This window comes from Ambystoma mexicanum, chromosome 7p (assembly GCF_040938575.1).
Source record: "Ambystoma mexicanum isolate Mex_15411 chromosome 7p, UKY_AmexF1_1, whole genome shotgun sequence".
Classification (NCBI taxonomy): domain Eukaryota; kingdom Metazoa; phylum Chordata; class Amphibia; order Caudata; family Ambystomatidae; genus Ambystoma; species Ambystoma mexicanum.
Genome location: NC_090939.1, coordinates 822,121,416 through 822,142,908, shown reverse-complemented (window position 1 = coordinate 822,142,908; position 21,493 = coordinate 822,121,416). Strand labels below are relative to the sequence as shown.

General features: G+C 43.8%; 1 protein-coding gene across 1 annotated transcript in view; it reads left to right on the top strand.

Annotated features, from left to right (window-relative positions):
- The window catches only part of LOC138526344 (interleukin-5 receptor subunit alpha-like), a 692,931-nt gene that overhangs the window by 269,414 nt on the left and 402,024 nt on the right, over positions 1 to 21,493 (top strand). The window lies entirely within an intron of this gene.

Genomic DNA, 21,493 nt, shown 5'->3' with positions numbered 1-21,493 from the left:
ACAATACCAAAAAATGTCCCACAACATTATGTCAATATATACCCACTGTACGTGGCTGAACTAAGTCACCATACACAGCAGCTACCCTAGGTCCATTTTCTGGCTTTGCTTGAAAGTATCTGATGTCATTTCTGGATCTGAAGAGTGCTTTGTATTTTTACACCCAGTTGAAACTCTTAAGTCACCCACAGCTGTGATCATTGTCAGGCTCTTTCGTTTTAGTAAACAGTTTAATAATTGCATACCTAATGTCGTTGTATTTGTGATTATTTGTTGGTCTTTCTTATTGTCTACAGGATGCTTCTGAAGTGTTTTAATTTTTTGTATACATACCTTATAATTGTTACAGGATGATGTCATCATCAGTTTGGTTAATGAAATGAATAATGATAATAACCATAACACTCACATTTGTAATTGATTGATTGGAATTTAATACAATGAGCTACATTGTGTCACAAAATGTTCTTGTTAAAATGATTCCTTGCAGGAATCAACCCTGAGTTTCTCTACTTGAATGTTAGTCGGGCTGTTTGGAAGATGGGATGGGTCACTATCGGCAGTCAATGTAGCTCCCTGAGCATGGGCAAGACCTTATACAATCTTTTGATGCTACTGACTAGTCTATCTGCGGCATGTTGTACTGTTTTAAATAGTTCCATGGCTGAATCTAAGACACCCGTGAGGTGTCCATTATCCCTGTCTAGATGAAACAGTATAAATGAAACAGTACAAGATATTGCATCACAATACTGAATGGGTACTGAAGTCATGGGGCCTCATTACGAGGTTGGAGGTAGCCATGGCGTTATTAGTGCCATGGCTGCCTCCAAACTCGTTCCGACTCCGCCCTGGTGAATGGAGCAATTACCGGTCCATTCCAAGGTTGGCAGGACCGGTAATTCCCCATTCCCATTGAGCCTATTAGCTCCAGAGTCCCTTTGCGGGTCCCGTCCTTAATGCCTGGAAAAACCAGGTGTTAAGGGAGGACCCGCAAAGGGAACTCGTAGTAGGGCGGTAAGGGATTACCGGCACCGGTGCCCTTACTGGTGCCCTTACCGGTGCCGGTAATCCCTTACCACCCTCCTCGTAATGAGGCCCATGGTGTGGTAGGTAAGGCTTAATTCTACATAGGAGTAAAAGTTGACACAAAGCTGTATTACTTTAAATGATTGCTTGCATTCAAGGATAAAGCCCAGCCAGAGGTTTGGCACCCTGAGCTAGTTTTGGAGTGAATCCGTTCAGATGCAGTCTGGATAGAGTGGATGAGAGGTCACTAGGGCCGGTTGCAGAGGACCACTATTCAGTCTTACTAGTGTTGTCGTACAAGAGTGATGTGTGCAAGATATCATATCAGTCATGTAATATTTTCAATGCCACTGACATTTAGGAGGTATAGCTGTGTGCTAGCAGTGCATTTGTATACCAAGATGTCTCGGCAATGAATAAGAGTTCTCAAAGGCTCCATATATAGGTTGAAAACAACCAGTGACAAGATGGATCCTGCATTTCGCAATCTGGACCAGATGCCGTCTATCTGTGAGACCAGAGGTGAACCAGTGGAGAACGATATCTGTGAAGCCCAACTGTGACACCGGAAGTGTGAATTATGTTGTGTAATTCACAGACTCAAGCACAGCAGAGAGATCGAGTCATAATAACCCCCTTTGTCCATGACGGGCAGTGTGTCATTGACAACCTGAACGGTTCCGGTTTCTGTGTTGTATCTCTCCCTTAGTGAGACGGATTAATTGTAGATTTTGGCCCTAGATTGCCTTGATTATGGAGTCAGGGAGGATGGCATCAGGGAGGATGTCCTCCTTGTATGTAGTGGGTTTAAAGGATGAGAAGATGTTGAAGAGTTTAGTTCCTGAAATGGACATGAGTTTTGACCATGCATGTACTTTGCTTGCGTGAACCATTGGTGAGCTAGGTCTAGGGTTGCCTTTGTTCATTATGTGTCCTTACTTATTGGTTGTATCAGTAAAAAGCTGTTTATGGCATCACATTGTTCTATTGCTTGTAGGATGGTATTGCAGGAGGGGATTGCAGGAGTATGTTTGGCATGAAAGATCTGCTTGTTTGCAGCCCCAGTTAATGCTGCTGTACAGTATGATGTCTTTGTGGACTTTATGATGGTGCAGCAGTTGTTTTACACATTTCTGGGCGTGGTTTGACCTGCATGACATTTTCTTTTGCGACAGAATTTTTCTGCTCAACAGATGATGTGTTTGTTGCCAGGAGCTCCTGACAGTCCCATGGGGCGAATGGCTTTGCTCTGATTTGGTGTCGTTTTGATGGTGCATGGAGGTCAGAGAAGACCGTCATACTGTGATCAAATGCAGAGAGTAAGGAGTTAATATCTGTGGTTGGGCATACAGGCTGGCATCTCAGGTTTCTATGATGGAGTCCGTCAAGGAATGGTGGATGGGAGAGTTGGGTGGTTTTGCCATGGAATGCAAGGAGCTTGGCAGCTAAGGCGGATGGGGTTGGCAGTGTGATCCAGCAAGGACAGCTTGGAAAAGGTGAGACTTTCCATGTGCGAGGTAAACGATATAACCGGGTGTCACCTGTTTCCCTTGATATGGGTGGGGTCTATAATGTGTTACTTAATTTCAAATGTGTCGATGAAGTCCATGATGGCCCTGTTAATGGATTTGGCTGTGACCATGCTGGAAAGGTTAAAGTCACCAAAGAAGATGTTCTTTGAATTGTTGAGCAATGCGGAAGTTATTAGGTTAATGATGTCATCCAGGAAGTCGGAGGTGGTTCTTGGGGAACAATGGGATGAGGTGAAATGCTGTTGCTTCTGTAGGGGGCATGGAGAAGTGACACATGAGGTCTTCCAGGAATGGAAGAATGGTGATGTCCTGCAAAGTGCAAGACCATGTCCTCTTGTGGATGACCACGAGTCCACCAATAGCCCTTCCCACACTGTCTGTCTGAAGGAGGGGCAAACACTCCTAAGACCTTCCACTTGTGATGTGACTGTAACCTCTCATTCCAGCCACTTTTCTGTGTAGGCACAGTTAAATCCTGCAACTGGTGCTGCTAAACATCCAGAAAACTGGGAAGGGAAGAGCCTGTTGAATTGGTTCATTTGTAGACAGGTGAGGCTGTATCAGAAGTTGAGATAAGCTCTTACGCTGGAGGGTTTGGCATTGTCAACTATCTGGCACCATCCTAAGCTAGCCACAGCTTTCTGTGTAGGCTGGTAAGTGTTCAGGATTTAGGGCTCCTGGTCTGCCCTGTTCCTCGTGTCTACAATTTTACAGGCCTGCAAGGAAACTGGACCGGTGTCATTATGTGGCATAGGCTGCATTGTTTAAATATGCAGGTTCTCATTCTGGGCTACAGTTATGGGGGTGAGTTTAACGCAGAATGGAAACCAGGTAAATTTGTGTAGAGGCTATTGGTTTGGATGGAAGGTGGAATTGTCAATTTCTGCAAATGACAAGTAGCACTAAACAGAGTTTGAAAGGGAGTAAAACCTGGCAATGCTATGCATCACCACTGGACACTGGGGGATGGATAAGAGGTTAGGGTATCGGCTGTAGTTGTTGCGGATGGCTTGGCTGCATTAGAACTGTAATGAGATGTGCATTATGTGGGCTCAGATTTGGATTCTCTCAAGGGAGGGGACACACACAGCAGCTATTCTGTCTGAAACACACAATATCGGAAGAACAGCACCCCATTATTTTCCTAATTTACCCGTCACATATGATAACTTCAAAACATTGTTCTGAAAAATAGAAAATTCAAGGTTTTCCTTTGCGGATCAAAGTGGAATTCGTTTTATCCCCTATGATTGACCTTAACTATTGTTCTTCTGTTCAAATAAGAGGTGTGTGTTTTGAATGAACAGAGATTTATCAATGGGTTTCTTCATGTTCTGGGATCCATTGTGACATTTTGCAGTTAGGAAGTACTGTTGTCTAGTGGCCAATTCTAATACTGACATCTTAAAGAGCTGGGCAGAGTGCCATGGATGGGCTGCTTCATTGACATGTATTTCACAGCAAAACATAGACAAAAACTCTGGCATACTGCAACCACAAAACATCTTCCAGAGAAAACCCCACATTGAGCAAAACTCTTTGTCAAAGGCAATGCAGGTTGTCAATGTTTGCGTAAGACAAAAACAGTCACTTGAAGAAGTGTTTGACGTGACAATATAATGATGACATGGAATGACGATTGTCTAAGAGGAATTTGGAAAAACTCCCTTAAAAACAAGGCCAATGCGCGATATGTGAGATTTTGTGTTAAAGTTAGAAAGGGACTTGAGGAACTGGACATATTAGAAATATAATATTGGACATCATACCTAAATTATAATGCCTGTTACTACGCGAATGTAAACATAAATAATTGTGAACAAACCACAAGACAGTGGGACTCTTTTTAATTCAGTTGCAAGTTAATGGGGAAGAGCAGGAGGTGCAGCACATGATGATCTCCGAGCAAGTCTTTCACCTGTGTCATTATGCCTGGCTGTTGCATGTCATCATGAGAGCCCCCCCGACCATTGCACACTCTTGGCAGTTAATAACAACCCTGATTAATGTTCTCTGATAGTTTGGAGTGTTTACACAGTGGAAATGGTGGTCCATACAGGGCAATAAATCATACTGAAACAATGTTGCAAGCAGGGAACAAAGCCCCACTATTGCAAGTCTTTGATACCACCTGCATTCCTACATGTTAGCCAGTGTTATCGGGGAGAACAGCATATTGTGAAACGATAAGCGAAGGTGAATATACTCCTCAAAGATTCACACATGCTCAGAGGCAGGCGAGATTGCTTGTAATATGACTTCTGTGTGTGAATGCTGCTTTTCCTAGGAAAGCGGGAGCATAAAACACACAAACATATGCTAAAAGGAAAAGACGTCAGAAGCGAGAGATGAGAAGCCGAGCATTCCTACACACTAGGCTAAGAGCCTTCATTACAAAGTCATGTGCAGTAAAGCCTAAAAGCTCACCTTGTATGAGCAAGAAGCAGTGTTTAAACAAAGCAGTTTACAGTGCATATTCAATATCGTTATGCAACAGTATAGATGGGGAGAACTTAACATTTTCAATTCCAAACTTTCCCCCCACAATCCCATAGAAAGGAGAACAACAAAACCCAAATATTTGCACAGGGCACAGATGTTTTCATTTGTTGCTATATGAAAGTATCCAAAACTCTCCCTTTGACTGTTATGTTGTGCCTACTTCAAAACACAAAGTTTCAATTGCACATGTATTCCTATCATTGAGCTCCTTCAAGGCTCCTTCATTACCTGCATTTCACACCTTGCCAGGATCGGACTGCACAGGTACTATGTAAGGGCAAGGTAAAATGTCATACTGGAAAGCATTCACTAGAGTACTTAAGACACTCTTTTGGCACTTCATTCCCTGGGAACACATTATAAATTCCTGCACTGGATAAACTGGACGCATCAATGTACCAAGTTTGTCAGCCCAGAAGGAGTATAAATAAACTTCCAGGGCCTGCTGGACTATGTTTTCGAAGAAACAGGTGAGCTGGGAAATGTTGTTGTCTACAGGAATTGTTTCCTTACACACAATGAAGAGAGCGATCTACCTGGTCATGATTTGGATTCAAGAGGAGCCACCAGGGTCAACTATTCCATCTTCCTTAGGATATCAATGAAAGAAGAATGACCGAGAAACAGGTCCAGTTCTCTGTGGAATGCCTCGTGTTCCGTACTTGTTTCTGTAGTTCACAAGATGTTTATATGTGAACAACAAAAATCACAAAATTGTGTACCCACAGGGAATAAAGTAATGGTGCTGCGGTATATCCATTACCGATGCTCACCTTATTTTCTCTAACCTCAGTTTGTGTGTTAAACTGTTTTCAGCAAGGGTTACCACAGACTAAATCTATTGCTCCTAAGTTATGTGTGTTTAACCTCTTCTTTGCATATAATTATGTCATTAATGTTATCAGAAGATCATTGCTTTGAAGATATACATTTGACACAATGCAGAATCTTGATCATACAAAAATTAGTATTTCTCGTTATTTTAATGAAAAACATAAAACAATCTTTTGTGCATGAGCCTCAATGTCATTTAACAAAATATTATCTGGAAGCAGGTTCAATTTTGAATACATAACATATTATAATCATGTTAACGGCATCAGAATAAATCATGCACCGTAAAAAAACAATAATAATTGGAAACAGGTAAAGTAAAGAAAATATACAAAAAATTAAACAATTCAAAAGGACAAACCACTGAAAAAAAGACTTTACATTTAAACAAAACAATTCTAAATATCACAGGACATGAATTCTATCCTTATAGGCAGAAAAATATTATAAAGTTATTTAGTTTTCACCCTGTTTTATTTATGGGAGTCCACCTGTGTACATTCCAAGGAAAACCAAGGAACGAAAGAAACAATTATAATTCCTAGTGGGGTGTGGAGATTTATGGCTAGTGTAAGCTTGGTTTATACATTCACACTTGCCAACCGCTTCTTACAGTGCTGCTTAGGTCTATGTATATGTGAACTGGCCTAATGCATATAGGCACAGTGGCCACCGCTGTCAGCCAAACAGGTCAGTCAGGTGTGGTCAAATACGTTTCGGCATAGAGGTCTAAACAGAAAACGCCTTCCTCAGGACCAAAAGTCAGATGTATACGGGTTTTAACACCTATGAAAAAAACAGAAAAGGGTAAAGGGAAAGGGCAAAAAATTCAAGTTAAAAAGCCACCCGTAGATGGCTAATGAAAGATTAAAAACATTTCAATTCCTGTCGGAAATAAATGTAAAAAAAGAAGAGAAACTCAAGTCTTGAACAAAAGTGATCAATACCTCCGCTAAGGATAGGGAAGAAAAGCGGAGATTAACACCCAAAGCCAGAAAAAAGTCAAGTTCCAGAGAGTTTTGCTTCTGGCAGAAGTGTGTGCCCATAATCCAAAAAATAAAAAGTGCTTAAGTCTGTGTATAGTTAAATTGAGTCAGAGGAACAGATAGTATATATAGACCAAGACTTATTGATAGAAACAAGCAAAAAAACATAATGCGGTGTAATAACATCACCGGATCTGGGTAATGTGCCCCACACCATGGAGGGTAAATTTACCTCAGATGGAGTAATAGAAGAAGTGCCTGGAGACAAGGCTAGGCTGGATTGGAGTATTATGGTGTCAACTAGCTTGAAGGCACTCAGGTGCAAAGGGCCCGATATTCGCATCGCTTTTCTAGGGAGGAAGCAAGAGTAGAACCCGAAAAATATGTCAAGTTCTCTCGCATCATGTTCCTAAAGCCTACGTGGTAGACAGTGTATAGACAGTAAAAGTACTAGAAGAAGAGGCTGACCTGAAGCCGTGGTTAATGCTGGTCATTGAAAAGTAGCGTGTATTCTTGTGTGCACGTATCAGATGGATCGTTTGTTACTCGTCTTGAATCTGTGCATCTAAAGGTCAAGAAAAACAAATGCCAAAATAATGCATTAAGGTAAAGCGCTCACTGTATGCGGACCACAGCTAAGGTATGGGCTGGGGACTACAGGGAGCAACAAGAGCAGGTATGGCCTCTAATCATTCATACTCCCCCGAATCCCATGAGAGAAGAAAAACTCTGATAAGCACAGCAGGGCTGTCATGTGGGTGTACCGGGATGAAAAGCAGCGCGTGTCATCATCATACAGTTTCCGCAGTCTCACCAGTTAAGCCGTGCGAGGCTAAAAGGTCCTCACGGCAGTGATGTCCAAGATATAGTAATGCAGCCCTGATTGAGTTAAGCAAGCTCGATATGCAATCGTATAGATGAAAGATCATCGAGTTGTGTGGCGTGCGCCTGAGCAGCCACGTTACTGGCGTAATTCGAGACTGGGTATGCAGTCCAGGCGCCAGAAAAAGTGCACCATTGTAGTGGTGGTGGCCAGAAGGGGGAATAACACCCTGCTTGTGATGGTAGCGCAGCGGTCAAGCGGGCCAGGCCGCTCAATACAACGTCAAAAAATAATGCGCATTGCAGACGGAAAACCGTCTGGTCTGTATGGTGGCTGCCTGGGTGTGTTGGAGCTATTACTGCTACAGGGCTGCTGTAAGTGCAGTGCAGTCATAGTCAATAACATGGGAAAGGAGTGACCACATGGATCGGGCTAAGCATCAGAAAAGTCCACGGAAAATCACACGCCAAAATGTAGGATACATTTTGGGGGGTATCCAAAGTCAATGTAAAAATTGATAGGAGGGGGTTTCCTCATTCAGACCTCTCAATTTATCAAGAGTTTGCAGTCGATGGATCCATCTAGACTCTTTGTCATTCAATGCTCTCTTAGGGTTGGAACTATTTTTCACAGTATCCAATACCCACCATTGAATGTCCTCAGACGTATGGGCAAAGGCCACATAGTGAGACACCATTGGCGCTTGGTGATTCTTACACTTAATCCTGGATCGGTGTTCGTTGATCCTTATGTGGACTGGTTTTGTGGTCTGGCCCACATACCTCAGTCCACATGGGCATGGATGCAGTAAATGACATTGGCGATTTTACAATTCGACAAAAAGCGTATGTCCCATGTTCTCTCCTGAATTTTGAAATTGGACATTTTCTTTGTATATTTACAAGTCCGGCAGTTTCCACAGGGGAAATGTCCCAACAACGGTCTAAGGATTCTGTGACTTGTGTTGGGTTTGCCGTGGCTAGTAGAATGTACCAGTTTGTCCCTCAAGTTTCTCGATCTTTTAAATGCAAATAAAGGTTTGCCTTTATCTTGGAGACAGTTACTCACCATGGACCAATATTTCAAGAGTGTCTTCCTGATTGCAAATGATTGTGTGCTATAAGTAGTGACACATGTTATGCGATCCTGTTTTTGTGTTCTCGAGTTGGATTCCAGCACGTTTTCTCGAGGCGTGAATCTTGCTCTCTTTAGGGCATGGGATACCAGTTTCTTCGGGTAGCCTCGTTCCTTAAGATCACTTGCTAATTTGTTGGCATGTGTGCAATAGTCAGCAATCTCAGTACAATTTCAGTACAAATATATGTGAACAACAGGCACAGTCCTCTATGTAAATGTTCAGCAAATAATCTACCTGGTAAAGTTACTGTGAGTGTGGAGGAAATGATGAGCTTTGTGATAAAGATTTACACGCTGTACTAAACCTATCAGTCTATGTACTAAACCTATCAGTCTATGACAGTGAAGACGAAGACGATTTCACAAAAGAAGATGTTGAACTCAATTAGTTGCCTACTAAAAGACATAGGGCCTCATTCCGAGATTGGTGGTAGTCAGGGCGCTATTTGCCACCAATAACGGGTCCGGCACCGGTCTAGTTCAATGGGGACTTACCGGTGTAGTCCGACCTTTGCGGGACCGGTAAGTCCCCATTGAAAATGCCATTCCCCATTCCCATTTGAGACCCCATAGGGCTCAATGGAAATGGGGAGGGTGCAAATAATGGGTTCGCGCATGTCCAGCCCGTTATTTGCGCCCTGGTCCCTTAGCGGATCCCGTCCATAACGACTGGTCAGACCTGGTGTTAAAGGAGGGACCCGCTAAGGGAATTTGTAGTAGGCCGGTAAGGGATTACCGGCACCGGTCTCCTTACTGTTGCCTGGTATCCCTTACCGCCTACCTTATAATGAGCCCCATAATAACATTATTTTATCTCAAGGTCAGTCATTTCAACAGTTCACTCCCATTATGCAATCATATTTCTAAAGCTAAAATAATGTAGCAATTGCTCTAATTTGATTGTTTCCTGTGGAATAGCCAATTAAATGTACAAATGAGGTTTCATAGAAATTTTTGAGACACCATTGACATCACAGTAAATACCTTAGGACCGCTAAAATATCTGTGAATTGAGACCTTAGAAATGAATGTCCATCCATAAGTAAAGGAGATATTGAAGATGTTATTAACTATGCTGGCATCCTTCCAGATGATGTCATTAATCCGACACACCATGCTCCATAGAGTGATACCATGGACATTATTGATCTATTTGTACTTTCTGATGTCACCAGCCCAGTCTCATCTGTTCCTCGCTAAAACTGCCATGAACATCAACATATTCTCCTCTACTAATAGGAAATGAATTTCAACTTTGAAGTGCAATGTTGCAATTCTGAAATTGACAAATTCACAAGTAGTACTTCTATAATGCTATTTTGCACTGATATTTCGACCTTCTTTCTAACTGTCCTTCCTTCATTCTATCCTTCTTTTGTCTTGTGTCTTTGTTCTCTTTTTATTTCTTTTCTCCTCTATTCTTAAATGAATTTTCTTTGCTTTTCTTCTTTTTGTCACTTTTCTTCTCCTGTCTTTCCATTGTCCTCTTTCTTTCTTTCTTTCTTTCTTTCTTTCTTTCTTTCTTTCTTTCTTTCTTTCTTTCTTTCTTTCTTTCTTTCTTTCTTTCTTTCTTTCTTTCTTTCTTTCTTTCTTTCTTTCTTTCTTTCTTTCTTTCTTTCTTTCTTTCTTTCTTCATTTTTCATAAAATTTCTCTGCAGCATTCCATCTGTCTCTTTGCTTCTTTCTTATTTTCTGTCTTGTCTTTCTTGTTTTCTTCTCCCCATTGCTCTTTCCTTCATGACATGTTTCCCTTTTTCCATAGTTATTTGTGCCTCTTTAAACCTTTCCTCCTCATATTTAATTATTTCCTCAATTCATTCCTTCTTTCTTTCTTTCTTTCTTTCTTTCTTTCTTTCTTTCTTTCTTTCTTTCTTTCTTTCTTTCTTTCTTTCTTTCTTTCTTTCTTTCTTTCTTTCTTTCTTTCTTTCTTTCTTTCTGGGACTGGCCTCACACTAAGCGCCTAGGGCAGTGGGAAAGCCTCATTTCCTTGGCAACAGGATCTAATAATTTACTAGTGGTGGGAATATGGCTGGTGGTCCACTGTCTTTTTGGAATAATTGTTATAAAGTAGTCAGTGAACACCCTGACAGACGATGGCCTGTGGGATGTGGTTCATTACTGAGTAGAGGGATGCGGGCCATGGCCCATAATCATTTTGCCTTATTGTTTTCACAGAGACAGTGGACACGGCTGAAGGACATGGTCACTGTACATGTCCAACGGCCATGGCTGGTAAGGTATGGTAAGGTAGTAGGCAGGGGGATATGGGCTAGTGGGCCTCAGTCTTTTATAATAAATGGTTCTACAAAGACAGCATTCCATGGCCAGTCAGCCTTGGAGAAGAGAAAGGATAACAAAAACCTTTGAAATTCAGTGGGAAAAAAAACCTTTAGTTCAAACAGAGTTATTAAGATGATCTACTTTAGCACAACAAAACCCTTGAAATTCAGCAGGTTTGGAAAGTGATGACCCTCTGTTCCCCTGTTGCTTAGCCCATGAGCACAAACATAAAACCGCGGCAGGAATCAACAATGACATCAAAACTTACATCATGTGGGACAGTTATGGCGGAAACGGGGTACATGGAATTGGTTTAACTACTTCATGATTCTCTTAACTGCTCAGTTGTGTGGGACTGAGTTCCTTTATTTATTTATTTATTTATTGGGTTTTGTAAGCCACTAACTACTGCAATGCCATTTTGTGGTGCCACAAGAGCAAAAGGGAGAAGGGAGATTCAGATTTTGTCTGCGATACTTAGTACTGTTCTCTTCAGCAATGCAGGAAGCAATGTGGCAAAGGAAATGAAGAGTGCCATACCTGATACAGCATCCTGAAGTGGATTTATTATTGCTTAGTGTTAGGAAAGATTGCTCTTTACAGCGCCTTCCCCTCATTTTTTAGGCTGGTGGCAGCAGTTACTTTTTTCTATTTTATGGTGTATTTTACTTTGGCATTACCGCGTTTACCGCGTTTGGTTACCTGCTGTGGCCAGTGTCCAAACATGGCCATGCCACAAAGCTTTTAATTTTCCCCTTGGCCATCTTGTCACTAATCCTTCTTCCTGACCTGTAAATCCTTATATGGATTTCCAATGCCCAGAAAAGCTGAGGCTTTTCGTGGGCTATTGCAGGACCATGTGTGTCTGCTGCCAGGAAGTGGGTTGGGACTGTCTGGTCCCACTCCACAAACTGGTTTCAGTGTGTATGAATGTTGTGCATGAGCTGTGCCAGCATTGGTCCTGATTGGACGACTGCTGGGGTGTGTGTGTGGACCAGATTTTTGATTGACTAGTGTAAGTTTCGGGTCTTACCATAATGATGGTCCCAACCCGCTGTTGGTTGAACACCCTCAGAGCAACCGGAGTCCAAAAACCTGGGAGAATTGGAGGGTGCTATTACGTGTTTGTGCATTTAAGCCATCAAAGTTACGTCAGGGTGGCAATGACCCTGCTAGTCACCCAAGTCTAAATGGAGTGTGTATGGGCATAGTGGAGGTAGACTATGAAATAAAGGGGGGCAGATTTGTGTTAAGGATATAGAGAAATATGTGGGAAGCTACCGTTCGAATTTCCGTCATTAAAATTAGCTTCATTCTTATGGCAGAGGTGCTGTGCAATAGTGTTTGTGTTATATGTGAGGGCAGGGTGTGTGGAGAGAGCCAGTGCCTTCTTCTAAGTTGCAAAGGTGTGTTGTGCGAGAGGGAAAATGGGTTAGCTGTATGTTTATGTTTATTGAATTTATATAGCGCTTTAAGCCAAAATGCTTTACAGTTTAAGAACAGGTACAAAAGTGAGAGAAGCATAATTACAAACATGAAACAAGTCATTAGAACAATATGTAGAACAATTTACTAAAGGAGGGGGAGAGTGGGGGAAGGGGAGTGGAGAGGGATAAGGTGAAGGGGGTTACATGTCTGTTTTGAGGTAGGGGGATGGGGGGAAGCTGTGACCGGTTTGAGGTTGTAGGGGAACGGGGAAGGAGGGAGGGGAAGGGGGCAAGGAGGGGAGAGAGGTAGGGAAGGAGAGTCAGGGGGGGAGTGAAAAAGAAGGGATTTCAGGGAGGAGCAGAAGGATGGGTACGTAGGGGTGGAGTGAATGGAGAGCCGTAGGGAGTTCCAGTGTAGGGGGGCCAAGAGTTGGAAGGAGTAGAAGCGTCAGGAGGCACATGGGGCAGGGGGAACAATGAGAAGGTAGAGGTCTGCTGAGTGGAGAGAGCGGGAGGGGGAGTAGAATGAGAGGAGGGAAGAAAGGTAGGAGGGGCCAGGTCATGGATAGATTTATAGACAAGACAGAGGAATTGAAATTTCAGTTGTGAGAGGAGGAGAAGCCAGCCAAGTTGGGAGAGAGAGGAAGAAATAGAGTCACGGGGGCTGAGAAGATATATAGTACAAATAGAGGAGTGGTAGATGGATTTTAGGGGAGTTAGGTGAGAGACAGAGAGTCCGAAGAGGAGAGAGGAACAGTAGAAGAGGCAGGACAAACTAACGGAGGAGATAAGGAGTTTGGAAGCATGGAATGTGAGAGAGGAGCGGATCTTGCGGATGTTGAAGAGGTGGTGACGACAGGATCGAGAGGTTAGACAGATGTGGTTGGAGAAGGAGAGAAAGGAGCCGAGATGAAAGCTGAGATTGCGGGCATGGGTATATATGGGGAGGTTGGAAGGTGGAAAGTAGATGAAAGGAGGGGAGGAGGGGGAGAGGGTGTTAGGAGGGAAGAAAAGCACCTCAGATGTTTCAGTATTGAGGGAAAGAAGGTGGGATGACATCCAGTTTTTTATGGCCGTGAGGCAGGAAGAAAGAGTGTGGTGGAGGTCAGATGTGAAGGAAGAGAAGGAAAGAAAGAGTTGGGTGTCATCGGCGTAGAAGTGATGGGAGATGCTGAAAGAAGAGATGACTGGGGCGAGAAGGGAGGTATAGAGAGAGAAATGAAAGGGTCCAAGGACTGATCCCTGAGGGTCTCCATAGTTCAGGTGGAGTCTGGAGGAGGTGCGGCCGTCCCATGAGACAGTGAAGGATCGATTGGAGAGGTAAGAGGAGAGCCAGGAGAGGACAGAGCCTTTGAAGCCGAAGGAGGACAGAGTGCTAAGAAGTAAGGGGTGATCTACAGTGTCAAAAGCAGCAGACAAGTCAAGGAGGATGAGAATTGAAGATTGCTTAGCGTAGCAAGCATTGCAGAGAGAGTTGAGGACATATGTGAGGGGAGTCTCGGTGGAGTGTTTAGGGCGGAAGCCAGATTGAGAGGTGGGAAGGAGGGAGTGGGTTGAGATGAAAGCAGAAAGTTGAGAGTAGGCTAGGTGCTCGAGGAGTTTGGAGATGAAGGGGAGAAGAGAGATTGGTCTGAAGTTGGAGGCAAGAAGAGGGCAAGCAGAAGGTTTCTTCAAGATATGGATTATGGTGGTGTGTTTGAAAGCTGAAGGAAAGGTGGCGGAGGAGAAACAGATGTTGAAGAAGGTGGTTAGGTAGGGAATAAGGAGAGGGTAGATTTTGGGAATGAGGGAAGTGGGGATGCGGTTGGAGGGGGCAGCAGTAGGGTGAGTTTTGGACATGAGAAGGGAGACACAGGCTGGGGTGATAGTAGAGAAGGTGGACAAGTTGGCAGAGCTGGAAGAGGGGGACGGAGAAGGAGGGGAGAAGGAAGGAGAGGAGAGGATGTTCTGGCACAGAGAGAGGATTTTGGAGGAGAAGAAGTTAGCAAAGTCCGAGGGAGAGAGGGGAGAGTTTGTGGAAGGTTCAGAAGTAGGAGGCGAAAGAAGGTGAGAAACGGTCTGGAAGATATGGTGGGGATGGGAGGCTTGTGAGTGGAGGAGGGTAGAATAGTAGGAGCGCTTGGCAGATGAGAGGCAAGAGTCATAGAGAGAGTGATATGAGAAGTAAGAGGATTGATTAGTCAGAGAAGGAGATTTGTTCGAAGCCAGCGTTGTTCGAGGCGACGGTGGAGGTGGCGCATAGACAGAAGGTGAGAAGAGGGCCAGGTTTGGGAAGGTTTGTGAGAGGGGGAGAAGGAAGTAAGAGGATAGAGTTGGTCGAGATTGGAGGTTATAGAGGAGGACAGTGAGGAGAGGGCGTAATCAGCTGAGATGGAAGCGAAGTCAGGAAGGGTGGGAGGGAGGAAGAACAGGATTTGAGGAAGAGAGAAGGGTTGAAGTTGCGGAGGTCGCGACGAGAGAAGGGGGAGAGGATATGGAGTGGGAGGAAGATGAGGAGGGGGAGAGCTGAGGGAGAAGGAGAGCAAGGCATGGTCAGAGAGAGATAGTTTGGGAGAGACGATACAGGGGAGGAAAAGTAAGAAGATAGAAAGATGAGATCCAGCGTGGAGCCAAAGGACTGAGAGAGGAGTAGGGGAGGGAGAGATGAGAGAGAGAAGATGATCCAGGTCTTCATAGAAGGAAAAGAGGGGACCAAGAGGTCTGTAAATAATCAAGAAGGAGATCGCGTGGGGATAGGTGAAGGATTTGAAGAGAAATTCAAAGGAAGAGAAGGTGGCTAGGGTGAGGGAAGCGGATGAGGAAAGACATTTAGGGTGAAAAATTAGGCCGATGCCACCTCCGCGACCAGAGGGGCGTGAGACATGAGAGAAGGAGGAAGAGGGGGTGGAGAGAGACGCAGGGACCGTGGAATTGAAGGGAAGGATCCAAGTCTCAGTGATGCAGAGGAAATGAAGATTGAGTCGGAAGAACAGGTCGAGGGTCGCAGTGGCTTTATTGTATAAACAATTGTTTATACAATAAAATTAATTAAATATTAATTATAAAATAATAAAATATACATTGTTGTATAAACAACAATGTCTATCTACATCCTGGTTATCCATGTCCATGGAGCACTGCTACGTTTCACAGGTGATTTAAGTGCAAGATGGATACAGTATCAGCAAGTACAATCAAGATCCCAAGTATTAAAGAAGATGGCAGTGTATGGACATTTAGTATCCCGTACCTTAGGCCCTGTTCCTCTATTTCAGGGTTGGCCAACTCCAGGCCTCGAGGCCCGGAAACCTGACAGGTTTTCATGATATATATCCCTCAATATTCATGAGGACAAATTTGCATACATTTAGAATAATTGTATGCAAATGTATTTCATGAATATTAATGAGAGGTATGATGAAAATCCTACGTGGATCTGGCCCTCGAGATCTGGATTTGGACAATCCTGCTCTATTTGGTCACAGAACTCCTCTGTGACATGCAATATCCTTATAACGTAAGGTAAGGGGTAAATTATCCCATATATTAACTTCATGCATTGTGGGCTTTCAATTAGGCAATACAAATATCCTGGCCGCTAATACAAAATATTAAAAGCCAAGTCCCTGGCCTCTAAAAGCCAAACAACCCCAGAAAGTCCAGGCAGGTAGCAGTTCCTGGGCTTTGTTGCTGGGGTGACACAACTATAAACCAGAGAAATGCAAACTTAAGGCAGCATCTGAAAAATGTTCTTAGCAACCAGTTCAAGACTAGTAAAACATTTTACCGGATAAGCAACGTTTTTCCAGATACCCGTCCAGTGGGACGTGCTGGCAAACAATACAAAAAGGGGACAGAGTGTTAAATAGTATAGTCAATACTCGTAATATTACCCGTAAAACTATCATTACATGGACGCGGTAGCGTCCATGTAGTTATGGTTAAGTTGGTGTTTCCATAGGAAGAGCATTTTTTGGGTGGCTTATAGCTTCGCTCCGTTTGGACGAATCCTCACCGAACTTTGCAAAAAAGGTATATGGCCCACTCTGAATTTGTTTGCAAAGTTTGGAGAGGTTTGGTCCAGGGGGGGCAAAGTTATAGGGGGGGTCCCAAAACATTTGTTTTTTCCCATAGACATAATGGGAAAAAACTTTGCGCACGCCTACAGCCCAAACCGCTGGACGGATTTACACCAAATTTGAGGCAGGAGCGGGGGCCTGGTCCAGAAAGTGTGCATTTGCAAATTTAGTGTAAATCCGTCCAGTAGTTTTTTTTAAAAATGACCAAAATGTAAGGCAAAAAAATGTGTGATATCTCTGTTCGCTCCGCGGACGGACTTCCCTGTTCGCTCCGCGGACAGCACCCCGATTGGCCAAGCGGCTTGCGTGATGTCCGCGGACATGCAACGTGTTCGCTGATTGGACGGCATGGTGCGTGAAGCGCGTCAGAATTTTGGTGGCGCCCGCCATCTTGCATTCAACATTATAATAAGAATCCCTTGTACACATATTTCATGAAAAGTACATACACATGTGATGTCATCAATGACATTTGTGTTGTCATCTTTGATGTTGTGGGTGTTAGTCTTAGCAGTGCACGGTGGTGGCGCGAGTTATGGTTGCTTAGCTTACCATAACTGGCGAATTTCAGGGGTTTTTCGGTTTTACTTGGAACCATAACGTCCCTTTAACAAAGTTTTTTCACTGAATATTAATATAAAACACATGTGTGCAAAATAACAAAAAAAGGCCAAAATTAAAAATAAAATAAATAAATAAATAAATTAGGGGAATTTACGGTGGGTGGAATTTGGGTATGTTAATCGGCTAGACCTTGTGGATTATTGGAAGACCCTCACATGTGTAGTAAATGTGCATTTGTGATAATTTGTAATCATTCAAATTACACACATTTATAATTGCACTGGCATCAAGACGTACTTTCTTAAAATATACTTTTGGGTGCTCTCAATTTGTTTGATTTTGGCATTCTCTGTTTGGATTTAAAAAATAAAATCAACTTCTCCACATGGAAATAATAAACTGAGCATCTTTCACAAATCCGATTTTTTTTCCACATAGATTTTTATTGCCATTTTTCAAACTTGTAAACTTTTCCCAACTCCCCCCACCCTGGATCCCCTCTTCACCCCCGCCCCACCCTCACCCACCCTTCCCAATCCCTTCCACTGAAAATCTCCTTTCCTTTGATGTTAAATCATCCAAAGTCCACGTTTTCTTCATTCATCATGTTCCTGCGCAAGTCATTGTCCCTTCCTGTCTTCCCTTCTCAGTGGGTGACCCTTTTTACTGACTCAATCCCAGGAGTTTGAACTTCCTTGGGCACCACACACCTCTGGTGTCCTCCCTTAAAAATTCTAGCTCCAAGTCCCAGTCATCAAGAAAGCCCACAGAGTCTCCCTTAAGAGAGTAAGACACCCATTCCAGTGCAGCGAAATGCCACACCTTTCCCACCCATTTGTGTTCCCTCTGCGGCTCTTTTTTTCTCCAGGTTTGTGCGATGACCAATGCTCCCGGCATAATCAATATCACATACACTTTTCTCTGTGCCTTCGATGCCAAGGTTCCAAGTATTCCTTCAACTGCCAGGATAGCCAACCCTCTGTTTTCCCCTCTTTTCACCCCAAAATGTCCTCAATGGCCCTCTCTATCCTGTCCCAGAACCGTGCAGTCTGGGGGCACTCCCACCAAATATGTTCCAAGGTCCCTAGTGCCCCACATTCCCTCCAACTTTTCTGGGAACCCCCGGGAAACACTTGTGGAGGCACACCGGGGTGAGATGCCAATGGAACATTAATTTCACCCATTACTCTTGTACTTGAATTGGCCTCGTTAGCCTTGTGAGTTTGGGGTATTTACCCATCACAAACCTGATTTATTACATTTTGTATTCCAGTATAAAGTGTGTCTATCAGGTTTTGTTGAATTTAAGGTTTCTATTAGAAACAGCCTAGGAGAGAGTGTAGACATTTTGTGGAATTAAAACATCTGCATCTATGGAGCGATTTACCCAAATAGCAAAAGCAGCCTGAGCCCCCATTACACTTTGGGCCTCATCGGGAGTTGGGCAGTGCAGTAAAAATGCAGCGGTAATAACGTTATCGGTGCATTAGCACACCGCCCAATCACGAGTTTTAGGGAAAGTCAGCGCATATACCTCCAGCTCTGAGCTGGAGGTGAATCCACAGAGTTTCTGACCATTTTTGGCGCAATTACCGCCGCAGTAATTGCATTTTCAAGTCCTATGAATCCTATGTACTCAAAAAATGAGGACTAACACTGCCACCGCCACTTGTGGTCTGTCTGTAATACCGCTAGACCAAGTGGCGGTAACAATAATTGCGTTGGGCAGTACTCAGGTGGATTTATCGCCGGGATATCACCCAACTTCTGATAGAGCCCGTTGTCCTTAAACCAGATGGTCTGTCACCACTGATGTAGTTATATAACAGCTACACCCTCAGGAATGCAGGCCCATTAGCCAGATAAAAGTGTAAATGAAGGGATCCGTTTGTTTGCACTAGAACAATGGAAAGTTCACATGGGGTTCCTGTTTTCGTTCTGGACCTTTTTTGCAGCGTAAATTATAACTTGCTCTCTAAATGTTGTTTGAACAAGCTGCCTCATTTGCTACTATATACTATTTTTTTTATTGTGCATTTGGTTAACAAAGAAAGAAAACCTTAAAAAACACAAGTTTCTCTCAAAATATTACATTACAATTACCACAGTTATCACAATTTCCATAATTATCAAAGTTTAACATAAAAAATATAAAACATGGTCAGTTCAATCAACTTGGCCTATAAAATATGACCAATCCTTCAAAGGTACAAACAGTACAGTCATTCCAAATAGTGATTTGCGAAAACAATCCAACCCCTTATTTAAAATACCCTGGTGGTGCACTATTGCTTGAGTCACCCGCTAGTGACCTAGCAAAAGCTTCACAGCCTCCTTCCATACAGAAAAACCTGCTCCAGTGATAACCGCTGATGTTGCTCCATATAATATTCTCCGAAATTGATCTGTCTTTATATTTTAAAACTTGGTAACAAATAAAGTATATCCCTTATGATGTTGTACGTTTAATGCAGGGCATTGCTTAAGAATATGACGATTTATTTCCACTAAATAAATAAATACTAATGCACAGAACAAATCACGCATGTCTTTGCTCCTCTAAGATGAGGAAAAAAGAAAGCGAGTGCCAAGAAACGTAGGGAGCGATCATGGTCTATACTGGTTACAAATCATTGCAAGTGGGCATTTTAAATGAGCACATTATATAGTGTGTAGATAATGGGGCGCTGATGGGAATTACACCTTTTTTTAGTTTGGGCTATTTTGTGAGCTTAAGCACCATCTATAAGTCGGTTAAAGTGGTCTGGAAAACCCCAGTTTAAGCAGAAAGGAGAGGCCGGGAAATCCTGCACTCAATAACAGAAATAGTCAAAGTGAAGGGCAAAACCAGCTTTATTAACAATCCACATAAAGCAGGGACAGTATACAAGCATCCAAAAGGTATGGGTTTCCACAAACAATATACACAGCTGCACAGAGAGTATGTCACTACATACTCTAAGCTTACCGGCACCATTGTTTCTGGGACCAGCAAACTACCAGTCTGCCTGCTGGAGCCGCTGTGCCCAATAGGTCGGACTTTGCCTGACACAGCAGCCATGGCAAGCAGATCGTCATGGAAGCACCAGCACAGTTATTACTGGTGCCAATGCTTCCGTGTTCTCAATTCCCATAAAGTCCTACGGGAATCTATGGGAATGGGGAATTACAATTTACCAGCGCCTGACTTTCCGGACCACCAGGGTTGCAATCTCCAGTGTTACTGGCAAGCCAGGCACTGGTAATATTTACAAGTCTGGCGGCAACCTGCCGGTAGCACTGGCAGGGTTACCACCGGACTTGTAATGAGGCCCATTCCTGCCTCTGTCATTCCTACGCAGGCCTACTCCTCTTTTGAATGCCTCGTCTGCAGGCTCTCTCTCTCCCCTAGTCATTCCTCTACTGTAGCTACTATCTATCGGCCACCTGGTCAGATTTACTCCGTCTTCTCTGAGTGGACGGACCTCTCCTCTTCACTCCTGGCCTTGACCACTCAACTCCTCCTTCTTGGAGACTTCAACATCCACCTGGATGCCTCCTGTCCTCCCTCTGGACTCTTTCGTGACCTATGTGACTCTCTCACTCACTATTCTCCCCTCTGGCCTGGCTCACTCTGCAGGGCACACTCTGGATCTTCTGATCTCCTCAGACCTTCCCCTTTCTGTCCCTCTCACCACTCCTCTCTTGTGGAGTGATCACTTTCTCCTTTCCTCCCATTTCACCCTCTCTACCTCACAGGCCAAGCCACTTCCATCACTGCCACCCACATTCTTGGTCATCTGACCCATGAAGTGCGTATCAGTTGAGGCTTTCGCCACCACTTTCTCACCCCCCTCCCCCTTTGGCTGACTCTCACCCTGACACAGCCCTCGCCACGCTCCACTCTGCTATATCTGATACTCTTGATATCCTTGCTCTTGTCACGAGAATCCGCCTGAAGCCCAAAGCCAAGTGCAACTCCTGGTACGACTCAGACCTCGTCACCCTTAAACGCAAGTGCAGGGTGGCCGAGAGGAAATGGCATGTTTCGTGTACATCCTCTGACAAACTGGCCTGCCGCCTGCTCCAAAGGCAATACCGGCTCTCTGTCCACATCAAGAAGAGCGCTCATATCCAATCCCGCGTCTCTTGCAGCATCTAACAACTCGGCTGAACTCTTTAAAATCTGCAAGGAACTGGCCAATCCTGCCACAGTCTCTTCCTCTCCTGTCCCTTCCCAGGCCCTCTGCACAGCACTGGCTTCTCACTTCATCTCTAATCCTCAGGACATCCTGTCCTCACTCTCCTCCTCTCCCCTGTCTCCCTCTACTCCCTGCTCTTT